General features: G+C 42.9%; 1 protein-coding gene across 1 annotated transcript in view; it reads left to right on the forward strand.

Annotated features, from left to right (window-relative positions):
* CHD6 (chromodomain helicase DNA binding protein 6) overlaps nt 1-14,300 on the forward strand; it is a 195,986-nt gene that overhangs the window by 68,064 nt on the left and 113,622 nt on the right. The gene's annotated exons all lie outside the window — the stretch shown is intronic.

Here is a 14,300-nt window from a genome sequence, read left to right on the forward strand (position 1 = left end):
GATGTTCAGTACATTAAGAACGTTTATGTATTTATGTATTATAATATATAATTTACATGCTTTGCATATTTATATATTATATATAATTTATGTATTTATACACTATATATCTTATGTATATAATTTATTTTCCTAGAACAAACGAATAGAGCTCTTTCCCTGAAAATAAGACCCATGTAAGATATAATAACTCCCATTATTTTTTTTTCATTGTTAAATAATAGTAGGTGGTGTCTTGACTTTAACTAAAGAAATAAACATCTTAAAAATAACTTGTCTAAGGCACAAGACTCATGGGCAGCACTGTTGGGATCTGACTCCAGCTCCCCCTTTTTTCTCCCGCAGCTTCGCACCTGTTTATGCCTCACGGAGAAATGTTGGGAAAGGAAAATGGTGGGGAGATTCCAGTGTCAGAGAAATTATTTTTTTTATTTGTAGGAAATGGCCCTTCTTCTGTAGAATTTCAGTTTGCGCACCCACAGTGTCCTGGAATCCTCTAGAGACTGTAAGGTGGCTCCAGCTTTTTCCCATGCTGCTTCTTCTGCACTTGAGGCAGCAAGCAGATCACCGAACGTGTCTCCTCTTCTGAACAGGTGACAGAGCCTAGCCGATTGTCCTTTCCAAGGGTGATGTCAGTAGTGATGCCCGAGTAAGAGAAGGGGGAAACTGACTTTCAACTACCATCTCTTCCTTTCCCTTCAAACTATCTTGGAGTTTGAGCACTTCTTTATTGAATAAAACTTAAGCAAAAAAGCTCTTCCAGGAAGAAGCCATGTTAAGGCTGTCATTTCCCTGACTCTGATACATAAATTTCACTTAGTATAGATTAATTGCTTTTACACCTTTTTAATTATAGTACCTTTTCCCAAAGAGGAAGGGGCCACTGGTGGAAGAAGACGTATAGACAAAGATACACATGCACCTGTACACCCAAACACATACACAGACCTTTCCAGACGTAGACACACAGAGCCTGTCTGGCTGCAGCAAGGGCATCAGAAATCGTAGGCAGGCGTCAAGTCCAGTCCTGGGGGCCTTAGAATGTCGATAGGGCTTTGGGAAAATGCTTCAGTATTAGGAAAGCACGTTGGCACTTCCTTAGGGCGGCCAAAGAAATTTATCACTAAGGAACCTTCCAAGATGTAATGGATTCTGTCCTCAGCAACGGTTTTAGGATCAGTTGCTTCTGTGTGTCTGTGAGTTTCATACTTCTCTTTCTTGAGATAGCCTTTAGTAAAAGTTAGCTTCATGGCATCAAAGCATGGTTCGATGAGCAGGAAAGACGACCCATTCCAGTGTGTGTGAGGCCATCTGGTGTTCTTACTCCACATCTAGGAGGAGTGCCCGAGGACTAGGTTGATGGCCCTTTAGGCTGCAGTCTTCTCAAATCAGGAGCTGAACATTTGGATGGAGCTAGAGGTGGTTTTTGTAAGCCAGGGTCTTGAGTGTTGGTGTTTATTTTGTTAGAGCTTTGGAGTTTCCACTTATGTCAGAATGGTTTATATTCTCTCTCTCAAAAGTCAAGAAACTGACCGGTGGGGGCACTGGGGTGGCTCCGTTGGTTAGGCATCTGCCTTCGGCTCAGGTCATGATCCCGGGGTCCGGGATCGAGCCCTACATCAGGCTCCTTGCTCGGCGGGGAGTCTGCCTCTTTCCCAGCTCATGCTCTCTCTCGCTGTCTCTCAAATAAATAAACAAAATCTTAAAGAAAGAAAGCTAGGGAGGGAGGGAGAAAAGGTAAAGGTGGGGGTGAGGGAAGAGGAAGGGAAAGGACAGGAAAGGAAGAAAGAAAGAAAAGAAAGAAACTGAACAGTGAACTAGCCTAAGTGGAGGAACGTCTGCTTGGATCTCTGAAGCCCAGACTTTGCTGTGCCTAAGGAATCACCTGGACAGCTTGTTAGGAAAGTAGATTCCAGACTACCTCGCCAGAGGGGGTGATTTATTAGGTCTGAGGTGGACCCAGGAACCTACAAATTGAAAAGCTTGCCAGATAATTAAAGTGTACTTGGTTCTTAGACCATCCTTTGAGAAACAGATAAAAGATCACTGGGAAAATGGAGCATATTTACATTTTTATATTTAACATCTGCTCTGCATGGAAAACCAAAAAGAGGAAAAGAGATGAATGGTGTGATGAGCCCCGTGAAGTAATAAGAACTACATGTATTGGTTTCTGCCCTGGTTCCTGGCACAGAGCTCCTGAAGCCTTTGTACATTCCTGAGTGATGGAAATACCAGTCTTATCTCTTATTCTAACATTTGGTCTTCGACCCATCCTTGACACAAGACTCCCGAAACTGTTGTAATCTCAGTGATAAGAACTCTAGGAGCATTCCTTGTTCTACCATTTGTCTGTGACCCTGACACAAGGCACCTAAACCCTTCCAAACTCCTAAGTGATCAGAATACTAGAAGCATCTTTTGTTCTGGTGAGGTGACTCTGAGTTGACTCCTAGATGGCAACTGGTCATGAGAAAGACCAACCACGACTAGAAGCTTGAAGTTTTCAGCACCGCCCCCCCCCACCCGCTGCCAATTATCCAGAGAAGGGAGATTATCCAGAGAGGGAGGCTGGAAGTGGGGTTAATAATTGATCATGCCGATGTGGGGAAGCCTCCCTAAAATCCCAATAGTAGCAGGTTTGGGGAATGTTAGGTGGGTAAATACATCCGTGTGCCAGGAGGGTGGCACAGCCCAACTCTACAGGGACGGAAGCTCCTGTGCTCAGGGTCCTCCCAGGCTTCGCCCTGTGGATCTCCTTATCTGGCTGTCCGTCTGTATCTTTTGTCATATCCTTTAACAAACTGGGAAATGTAAGTAAGTATGTCCCTGAGTTCTGTGAGCTGCTCTAGCAAATTAATGGAACTTGGGGTGGGAGTGGGTGGATGTGGGGGAGTGGTCCCTGGAACCTCTGGTGTATGGCAGTTGGTCAGAAGCACAGGCGAACCTGGACTTGGGACTGGCATCTGAAGTGGGAGGCCAGGTGGGGGCAGGGTTGTGGCCGTGGGCCTGCAACCTCTGGAATCTGATGCTGTCTCCAGGTAGATCGTGTCAGAGTTGAGTTGAATTCTCAGACACCCTGTGCCTGAGAATTGCTTGTTGGATGAGGGTTTTGTTTGTGTTGTTTTTGTTTCTGTGTTTGTTTTTCCAAAACATACCCCAGGTTGGGGGCCTCAGCTTTTACCTCCATTTATTTTGGCTTGTCAACCCAGAACAGAATATTATTTCCCAAATCCAGTAAGTCTAGTAGTATCCTGGAAGAAAGGTTTTACCTTTTCTGGTTTCCTTCTTGAAGGGTTGCTTCTAGGAAGTTAAGCCCAGACCTTCCGGTTCCATAACCCTTAGAGCTGTGAGTCGACCGCCACTGTGATGCAGGAGGGCAGTGAAATCTCAGCCCAGCTCCGTGTCACTGCTTGAAGGTCGATCACCCAGCTTTGTTGAGACTGCAGATCTTCGCTGAGTGGAGCCGGGCTTAGGCTCAAGAGTGTGTGTTGACAGCATTCTTTCTGTTGGGGGACTTGTTTTTATATTCTGACAGTTATTAGAAGGAAGAAGACAAATGTGAAGACAAACGAGTTCTGAGTAGAGACCTGTGCTCGGAACCCACTGGGCTTTACGGGAAGTAGGGAGGAACTGCGAATGACAGGGGCAGAGACCCACCTCTGAAGTTTTGGATTAAGTCTCCATCCCTGTTTTTCTAGGAGCCCCTGGAGTGCTTGTTACTCTGTAGTCCCCAGGGCTTTTTACGTTAGGCTTGGGTACACAGTGGGCTTTTACTGAATCTGAAAAGAAACACTTCTAAATAAGAATGCTGGATGAATACCTGCCTCTTTCTTTTTTCTGTATCTTGTAGTGCCTCCTATGTGCCTGGCTTTATTTATGAGTACCTTCGGTGGGAGTGGGGTAGTGGAGGGAGGAAGGTGTCATAGACGCGTCGTCTGTGCTCCTCCCTACCTCAGAGGAGCTTCACGGGTTAGAGAAACAGCCCTGCGAGGGTTCCAAAATCAGGCAAAAACATAAACAAGCAGAAGACCCTAGTATAACCGCATACAGAATGACTGGAAGGATTTGGCAGACCAAGACTGTGCCAGTTGTGCCAGAGTCAGTGCCTTGGAAGTGGCGAGTACAGAGCCAGGTATTAAAGGAGTTAATAGATAAGAAAAGACTTAAAGCAAAAAGACCAAAAGACATTCAAATAAATGTGGGGGGGGGGTGCTTTTCCAGTTTCGTTTTGTTTTTTTCCTGCATTTGCTTTCACTTGCATTTATTTTATGCTGAAATGATTCCCAGGCCATAAGTTTTTTGCTTCTTCGGGGGTATCTTTTTCTTCTGTGTAGCCTCCTCTGCTGGTTTCGGAACGGTCTGCTCTTTTTCAGGAAGGCTCATCTCGTGGTCCAGGGAGAGCTCGTGTACGAGTTAATCTGACCGTGAGCTGTGTAAATTCGGTGCCGCGTCTTGGGGTTTGTTCACCTGGGTATGCTCAAAGGCCAGAGAATCTGCATCTAAACCCTTAAGTCAGCATTATTCTCAGCATTTTTAAGCCTGTGTGGTAAAACTTCAGCACTGCTCGTGGGCCCCGCACCCCACATGCAGCCCTGCTCCTCAGCCTGGGCCCACCTCCCAGCCCCAGGCAGTAGCGCCCGAGCACTACACCCCACTTCTGCACAGCGTGGCCGTCACATACTTGGGGCTTTTGGGGATCTGAGGACCCTAGATGGCCTGGCAGTTTCACATGTGTTCTTAGAGTGAACCAAAGATTTGAACCTCTTGATTTGCATGATTTCATAGGGTTTTCTGGGTCAGGTGAACAGCAGATCATTTTCAGAGCTCACCACAAGCTGCTCACGGGAAGAGGAAGAATGATGGCTCCTGGGAGAATCCATAGCAGGTTGGGGGAGGGGTGCTACTAGTTTGAAGATGGCCACTGAGCATACTTTTATTTTTACTTCTTAACCAAATAATAACGAAATGCCAGGAAGGACAGAGGGGAATACATCTTTAAAGATGAGAGATGTGAATTTCTGGGCAAGGCAGGCCACTGTATCATACTGGTGGATAGATGCTGTGGGGGGATCCCAGCATGCAGGAGCTCTTTGTAGTAGAGATAGAAATGCTGCTTCCTCACAGTGGACCAGGCAGCCCTGGAGAAGGGGTGGGAGCAGGCCAGAAGTGGAGGTGATTGAAGGGACTTCCTGTAGAGTGAGTGGTTGTATGGCTGGTCAGCTCCAGGCTGAAATCGGGTGGTTACTCTGAAGGTATTGAGCAGTTTGCCCCGGGGGATGCTCTGGGACTCCCGTGTGGAGACTCTCATCAATAAGAAAGGGACTTAGGCTATTGTTCTGCCTTTCCCTGCCAATACCCTAAAAGGGGCAAGAGGGCAGCTACGTATGTGTACAGAGTACTAAGCCAGGCTTCTCATTCAGGGGTGAGACTTAGTCTCACCAGCCACCTGTATTATCAACCTCATTCATTTTACTTTATTTTTTATTATTTTTTAAAGATTTCATTTATTTGACAGAGAAAGAGCATAAGCAAGGGGATTGGCAGGGAGAGGGAGAGAGAGAAGCAGGCTCCCTGTTTAGCAAGGAGCCCTATGTGGGGCAGGAGCCCCATGTGACGCTGGATCCCAGGACTCTGGGATCATGACCTGAGCTGAAGGCAGGCACTTAACCGACTGAGCCACTCAGGGGCCCCTCAACCTCCTTCATTTTGAACAAGAACAACAATCCACCAAAGATCATGAGACCGTAGAGGAAAATTTTAAGCAGCAAAGAAGAGGAGAAGGGAATGAGCAGAACAATTGTCCTCAGAAGAAAGAAGTCCAGGAAAAAAATCTGTGAAGATGTTAGGTTTGTGTTCTCAGATTTAAGATGGTATTTTGTCTGCAAAACAAGGATGAGTTATGAAACAGAACAGTCAGAAAACAAGAAAGAATTAATGAAAATTTAAAACATATTGCCTAAACTAAAAGAATTCAACAAAAATATTGAGTAGGGGAGAGAGTAGGGGAGATATGTAAGATCTAAATTAATCAACTTTCCTACCAGGATGTCTCTAGCTGTTGCTTAATGTTGACAGGTAAAGAACTAGAAGCATGAACACATTGGAGCTAGAGTGCTCTCATTCAAAGGCAGTTCTTTCTAGAAAGTGGGATTTGGTGGAAGTAGGGATGGCTTGTCATGTGAAATCCTACATTTTTTTAAATTTTTATTTGCTTTTATAACTTTTTAAAAATGTTCAGTTAGCCAGCATATTATAGTACATCTAAGTTTTTGATGTCATGTTCAGATTCATTAGTTGCATGTAACACCCCTTTTATAACTTTTAATAAGATTGCTTATTAAAACTGTACTTTTTCATCTTATAAGTATGTAATGTTTTTGCTAGGATAATATCACAAACTAGTGTAATCTTTTTTTTTTTAAGCCCCCCCCCCTTTTTTTAAGATTTTACTTATTTATTTGACAGGGAGACAGATCACAAGTAGGCAGAGAGGCAGGCAGAGAGAGAGAGAAGGGGAAGCAGGCTCCCTGCTCAGCAGAGAGCCTGCCCTGGGGCTCTATCCCAGGACCCTGAGACCATGACCTGACCTGAAGGCAGAGGCTTAACCCACTCAGCCAGGTGCCTGTAATCTTTGTTTTTGATGGTGCTAGTGATAACAGTTAAAGGGACAGAGGACAGGGTAGATTTGCTTCTCGTTTTGTGTACAGTTGACTGTATCTATACCAAAACAGTTAGTTCTGTGTATTTTTTTTTTTTTTCATTTAACCGGTATTTTTGCGATCTCTGCCCAACTCAGTTCTCGGTGTATAGACTGAACCAACATGGGCATTAAGTAAAAGTTGCAGTAAGGGTGCAGGGGGACTCTTTGGAGGTAATATCCATGTTTACAGTATGTCCTTCTGGGAGGAGGATCAGGGCCTATGGCAAGGCCTGGACTGGAAGCTTCTTTGAAGGGTTGTTCCTGGAGTGGAGGTAGTTCCTGGGCTGTGTACTCCCCAGCCACGTGCGTGTCTGTGAAGGCAGTAACCGGCATCATGTGCTGTTTTCAGTTCTGAATTTGGGAATTATGGCAACTCCCTATGGCAGTAACTGATTTTTCTTGCTGACTTTAATGGATATTTTAATTTAAAAATGGGATGATGATGGGGCGCCTGGGTGGCTCAGTGGGTTAAAGCCTCTGCCTTTGGCTCAGGTCATGATCCCAGGGTCCTGGGATCAGCCCCGCCTTGGGTTCCCTGCTCAGCGGGGAGCCTGCCTTTTCCTCTCTCTCTGCCTGCTTGTGATCTCTGTCTGTCAAATAAATAGGATCTTTAAAAAAAATAATAAAATAAAAAATAAAAATGGGATGATGAGTTATTTTGAAATAATGGGGTTTGATAGGTAAAAATTCTTACTACCTGGAATCTATGGAGGCAGAGTCATGAATGACTCCTAGTAGAACAGTGTTGTGACACATACCCAGATCTTTCTCATATTCAGATCTGGTGCTAAGTTTCTAACTCTCAGTTCTACCAAAGAAACCTGGAGGTTGGGAATTGGAGATGAGGCTGGGAGGAAAGTTTGAGAAAGTCTTGTCTATCTAGTGCTTTTATGTAATTTTCTCTAAGTAGCTACTGTAATGTAGTTTCCTATTCAGAAGGCCCCCAAATTACTTATTTTCCTAATACAAACTGCAGAAGGTAAAGAAGTAGAAAGTCTTCTTGGCTGATGAAGCTGTGTAGAAGACATCCGGAGAGCTTTGGGGTGAGGCCTGCTAATCAGCTGTTGTTAGTTACATGGGTTAGTCGAACTACTTGCGTGGCACATACATGTTTTATTGTAAAATCAAGTTTGACTTCTGTTACTAAAAATAACTGCTTTGAGCTTCAAAAATGTTGTCTGCCATTTTTCTTTCTGTCCTTGCAAGTTAGTTTGTTCTAACCCTGAAAGCTAGAAAAGAGGATTATAAAAATGAAATTGCTTTGCTCTAGCCCTGTGTGCCATTAAGTGGTGAGAGTATTATTAGGTCTTTGTGTTACACAGAATTCCCTTGGTTACAAGTGACATAAACCCAACTTGAATTAAATTAAAAAAAAAAAAAAGTAACAGAGGGTTCACTGATTTTAAGGAGCAGAACCGGGAAGTGCAGTTGAGGATTCCGCTAGTACTCTTTGCCTCCAACCCTCCCTTGCATCTTTCTGGGTGTCGGCTCCATCCTTTGCAACTGCTTTTCTTCTGGAGGTTGAACTGCGGCGGCCTGCAGCTGTGGGCTACAGCTTAACCACCGTATAATGCAGGAGGAAAGAGACTCATTTTCCTATGCAAGCCTGCCATTTTTTTTTTTTTTTTTTTTTAAAGGAAGGACTCCCAAGTTGGCCTGGCTGGGTCATGTATCCATCCCCAGATCAGTCACTGTGGTAAAAGGAATAGGATACTGTAGTCCCGCCTGACCTTCTGCCCACTTTTGTAGTCTGGAAGGTCCATAGTGGTTATCAGCAAAACAATGCTGAACAAACACAGTATCCACTCCAGTCATGGAATAGGTATATATGAAAATAATTACGTTTTTTTCTTGAACTATTTGAGAATAAGGTGCATGTATCATGACTTTTTATCCCTAAGTACTCCCGTGAGTTTTTCCTAAGAGTAGTAGGACCATTTTCTTCCCTAACCATTGTCTGGTTGACTGCTTTTGTTCACTAGCAGCTAATAAGCACTCTGTGGGGAGACACTTCAGCATGGTGCAAAAATCCTGCTCACCTTCCCATGTTCTCAGCTGTCATGCATTCCTGGATGGTTCTGGACTGGACTCATCTTTCCTCCAGTGGTTACAGAATGATCTTCCACCTCCACCCTTCCTCTGCATTTACCATTTGGGCTCTTCAGGAAGCTAGAGCTCTCCCTTCTCCCCTTCACATTCATCATTTATCTCTCTGTCCGTTACTGGTTTGGATTCCTGTTGTCCTCAGCTCCCATAATTCATTACGGTCCTTAGTTGCTTTGGTGCTCAGACGGCCCCGGTTTTGACCCACAAGAGCTCTTCAGGTTTACTCCTGTGTCTTTTCGCCAAGCTGCCTTCGTTTTCGTGAGCACCCCCTTTACTCTCTGACATAGCAAGAATGTTTCAGGCTCATCTCATATCTTCCTACCTCAGCCTTGGAATTGGCTATTTCTGGAAGGAACTTTGGTATTACAGACCAAGGTGTGTGTGCTGGGTGCGCACATTGTAACTGCGGCGTCTCCACTTTTTGGCTCTTTCAGTTGTCAGAGCAGGGGGGAGAACACACATACATGTGCAGATTACATGCATGTACACACACCTATATGCACACATGCATGATACATCCATAATACCTGCGTCGCATTTATATGCATGTGTTCATACATGTGCTTATTCTAGAAATCCCGAGTCCATGCTAATGCCTGCAGTTTAGATCCCCTGTTATCTTCCTTGCCTTAACAACATTTCATACTTACATCCTCCCTCTTCCTCATTGAGAACCACGACTCCTCACATCAACACATTTACTCATTTGCTTAATCCCATATCACATCTCAAATGGCTTCAAAATTGCTTCACCCATATGCCTACCAAAAAGGCCAGGATTTTTTCACTGCCCCAAAAACTGAAGGTATGTAGTCAAATAGAGTTGACCCTTGAACAACGCGGGTTTGAACTGAATGGATCCACTTATATGCAGATTTTCCCTAATAATTACAGTACAGTACTATAAATGGATTTTCTCTTCCTTAAAATTTTATTAGTAACATTAGCTCACTTCGTTGTAAGAATACAGTACAAAATACATATACAAAATAGGTGTTAATTGACTGTTTATATTAAGGCTTCTGGTCAGTAGTAGGCTACTAGTAGCTAAGTTTTTGAGGAGTCAAATGTTATACAAGGATTTTTGATTATTTAGGGAGTCGGTTCCCCTAACCCCTGTATTGCTCAATGGTCAACTACTGTGTTCATAAATTAATGAGATTTCCTCCCTCTAGTCAATGTGGGGGAAGGAAGGGACACACTTGGACTGATTTAAGGTTGTTTTCACCTTTAACTTTTAATTTTTTATTATGTAGAACTTCAGTATGCTTCCAAAACTCAAATCTTTAGAAAAAGATACTTTCAGAGACGTCAAAGAGAAGTCATTTGTTTCCTGTATCTGTTCCAACCCATTCTTTCCACCTATCCCTTATGGATAATCATTGTTTTTTGGTACATCCCTCCTGTAATTCTTTTATTTTATTTTTTAAGATTTTGTTTATTTGCCAGAGAGAGAGAGAGCATGCACAAGCAGGGGGAGTGGCAGGCAGACGGAGCCTGATGTAGAACTCAATCCCAGGACGCTGGGATCATGACCTGAGCTGAAGGCAGACGCTTAACCAACTGAGCCATCTAGGCATCCCTATTTTTTAGTTTTATTTTACATTTTTTAGAGGGAGAGGGAGAGAATTTTTTTTTTAAGATTTATTTATTTGAGAGACAGAGAAAACATGGTGCAGAGGGGCAGAGGGAGAGAATCCTTAAGCTGAGTGTGGAGACTGGCATGGGGCTCCATCCCAGGACCCTGAGATCATGACCTGATCCAAAATCAAGGGTCAGCTGCTTAACAAGCTGAGCCACCTAGGTGCCCTGGGAGAGAGAGAATCTCAAGCAGGCTCCACGTCCAGCATGAAGCCTCATGTGGGCTTGATGTCCCAGCCCTGACATCTTGACCTGAGCTGAAATCAAGTTGGACACTTAACTGACTGAGCCACCCAGGTACCCCTCTTTTTAAAATATAAATAGACATATTTTCTTATTTTCCCTTTTTTCTTCCACAAAAGGTAGCATAATACACCATTTTGCACTCAGTTTTTCACACTTAGCAGTGCATCTTAGAAATCATTCCACATCAGTGTGTGGGATTCTTAGTTGTTTTTACAGCTGCCTAGTACTCTACTGTAGGTGTCTGAATTTGTTCACTCTCATTTCTTTATGCAGATAGTTTCTATTAACTTGCAGTTACTAAATAATGCTGCAGTGCGTAACCTCACTCGTATATATTTTCATATTGTTGGAGGTATATATTTAGAGTATATTCCTATAAATGCAATTGCTAGATCAAAGGGTATATACATGTGTAGTTTTGTTACATATTATTTGACCACTATTTTTGAAGAGCCTAGGGTTTCAGAGAGCAAACCAGCTCCCATGGACTGAATCCATCTATAGGTAGAGCAATTTGGAGGTTAAATGTCTTCATTTGATAAAACTCTCAAGCATTAAGTTTTCAAAAGTTATTCCAAAGAGGGAGAAAACACATTTCATCTACTCTTCCTGGAGAGTGAATTCGGTGATATTTTCTTGTGTCCTATTTGAAAATCCCATTTATAAGCTTACAAAGAGTCTTTTCTTCCTGATACTGTCTGAAGAGCTCCAAGAAGAATTTTTGGAACTCAGAATTGATTGTGTTGCCAAAGGTAACCCTACAGGAATCACTTAGAAGGTTTCCCAGCTGGAGTATTTTCTTACTTACCCACAAATAAGCAAGCAGGTTTCACCAGTTGTTTTCCTGTTTTACCAACATGTATTTAAGAAGATGTTCCCTCTACTCCACCTGGCCCCAGCTTCTGGCTAGGAAAATCTAGTAGTGTCCCAGGCTTGACTTTGAAAGTGCCTCAGTAACTCGTCCTTATACTCATTATTTAATGTCATTCTGAAAACTGGAAGGCAAATATAAAATATATACAGGTCGTGTAGTAAAGATGCATATTTTGAGGAGGTTCTTTTCCTTAATTATGGCTTGATCATGGTTTAGGTTTGAGATTGAGTTTGAGTTGAGTACTTCTGAGTATATATACAGATAAATACATATAATGAAGAGTAAACATGTAGACAGAGTTTTGTAACATAATGAAGTTATAGTTAGTAGTCAGATAAATTGATTTCAGTTGTTGGGAGAAAGGATTTCAGATTTTACTGAAGATTAAACGGGGCCCTGAACATGTGATTGTATTATGGTGACTCTTAGTGTATTAATCAGCTATTGTTAAATTTGTGTCCAAAAAATTAAGCACAAACCTTCTTTTGTTAAGAGATCCATATAAAAAAATGTCAACAACTATGGATTTGTGGATTTTTCTGTATTTGGGTCATTGGAATATTTTGTTGCTACTTCTTTTGGTCATTATTTTGAGATTCAAATAACATTAAAGGAGATTTGAAGTTTTTACATTAAAAGGGAGACTGGGGGTTTAAGAAGAAGGCAGAAAACAAAATACGGTGTTAAAAGCCACAGGCTGTGGGTCAGATGAGCTGAGTGTGGGCCTCTGCTGGTGACCTTTGCTGCTTTTGAACCTGTTTCTTTATCTGGAATTTGAGGTTTATTTACCTGCCCTGACTCCCTCATGAGACTGTGGTTGTTAGTAGTGAAACGAGATGTGGAACACACAAGCGCTTCATAGAATGTAAATTGCTCTACAGTTTTCTTAGTGAGGAGCTATATAACATGACATGAATATCCTGCAAAAATTTAGAATCTTTACAAATTATTTCACTTGTGTCTCCTGTTCTGAACTGATAAGTAGAACCTTTGTTTGTTCCTCCGTGTTGGAGAATATAGGTCCCTTATTAAAATGTATAATCCTCCAAAATGGCAGGACCCCTTGAGTTTAATTTCCTCAGGTTGGACAGAATAATTTTCGTAAAGACCTTTCCTGGGCGGTAAGCAAGCCGTTCTTCAGCCAGGAGACTTCAAGGACGTGCTATCTATGCTGACCTGATTGAGGGTCCATGAGCAGTGAAGGGTGTTCAAGAGAGAGGCAGGCCGATTTCAGCAATCATCACTGATTGGTATTCCTGACAAAAGTTCATCGTGCCAGCTCTCCCACCTCTAAACAAGGCCATCTGTTTCCTTCTCTTACCCCACCTTCTGATAACTTACCTGCTAAAACATGGTTTTGGCTCTTTTCCTCATCTTCCATGTTCTGTCCCTTGCCCACACGTAACTGGTTTTATTTCTCCTGGATCTTTTAAATCATTTTCACCTTTGAGTTTTCATTGATTATATTTAGCCTGGGTCTTCATTTCCTCTTGCCTGGGCTTGTCGTCTGGCCTTTGTCACACAGAATGAAGCCAGAACTCTCTGGCTTGGTATGTACCAGTTTCCTTGCAGCCCCATTACTTAGTGCTTCTGTTCACTTGCCCTGTCGTCCAGCCACGCAGGCTGTCCTTTAACAGATGTGCGCTTAGCACTCTTCCATCCCCCCAAGAGTGCCAGGGTGGTTAAGAGCGTGCCTGGGCTCACATCCTTTCCTCACCATTTACCAGCCTTATGACCCTGGAAATCTCACTGAGCCTCACCGTGCTTCCTGATAAAACGAGGATAGTAGTACCCTCTGCCTTGTAAGGTGGATGTGAAGGTAATACATGTGAGGTAGTACATGTGAGAGACTTAAGGAGCTGCACCTGTATGTAATAGGTGCTTTATAACTAGTAGCTACAATTATTATTACTGCTCCTATTATAATTTCTGTTCCATGTCCATCCCTGCTCAGTTGCATTTTCCCGTATCACCCCAGTGGCGAGTGACCTTGATGCATCCATCTATTCAGTAAGCATCTACTGGGAACTTACTAATGTAGAAGACATTAAACTGCTCACTGTGGGGAATACAAACCTTAATCAGATACATACTGTCCTCTAGGAACTCAGAGTCTGGTAGGAGAGATCAGAGATGTATGAAATATTTATCCACTTACAAAGGTTTGTGGAGCAGCTACGCAGGAGCCAGGCACTGAGTGGTTCTGAGACTGATGTCACAGTTAAGGACTAACTTTGGTCAAAGACAGAGTTGGTGTACCTTAGACAAAGCATTGCCGAGGTGCTTTGGGAATATGGAAAAGAGAGTTTATCAGCTAGGAGGGTCAGAAAAAGCTTTTAAGAGGTGTTGCCATCTTAGGACTGTTCAGGATGGCTAGACTTTGCCTGTCTTCACCTCTCTCAGGAGGCATTCAACTACCCTTCTGGGCTGTGGCTGTCGGTGGCCTGTAGGATTTTCAGAATTGTAACCTCCTCAAGGGCAAGGACAGTATTGTTTTCATTTCCGAATTCCTAGTACTTACTCTGAGTCTTATATAGACCATTTTCAGTAGAGGATGATGACAGATTAGGGAAATGTCTCTTCCCATGTAACTTAAAGGGAGATTAATTTACTGACTCTCAGTATCTTAATATCTGGCAATTAACGTTACTAGAGAAGACATTTATATAAACTGAAAGTGAGGTTTTGGGGATGTTCATATTATTTTACTTCTTACCACATTAATCATAG

Source organism: Martes martes, assembly GCF_963455335.1.
Source record: "Martes martes genome assembly, chromosome: 9".
NCBI classification, from domain to species: Eukaryota; Metazoa; Chordata; class Mammalia; order Carnivora; family Mustelidae; genus Martes; species Martes martes.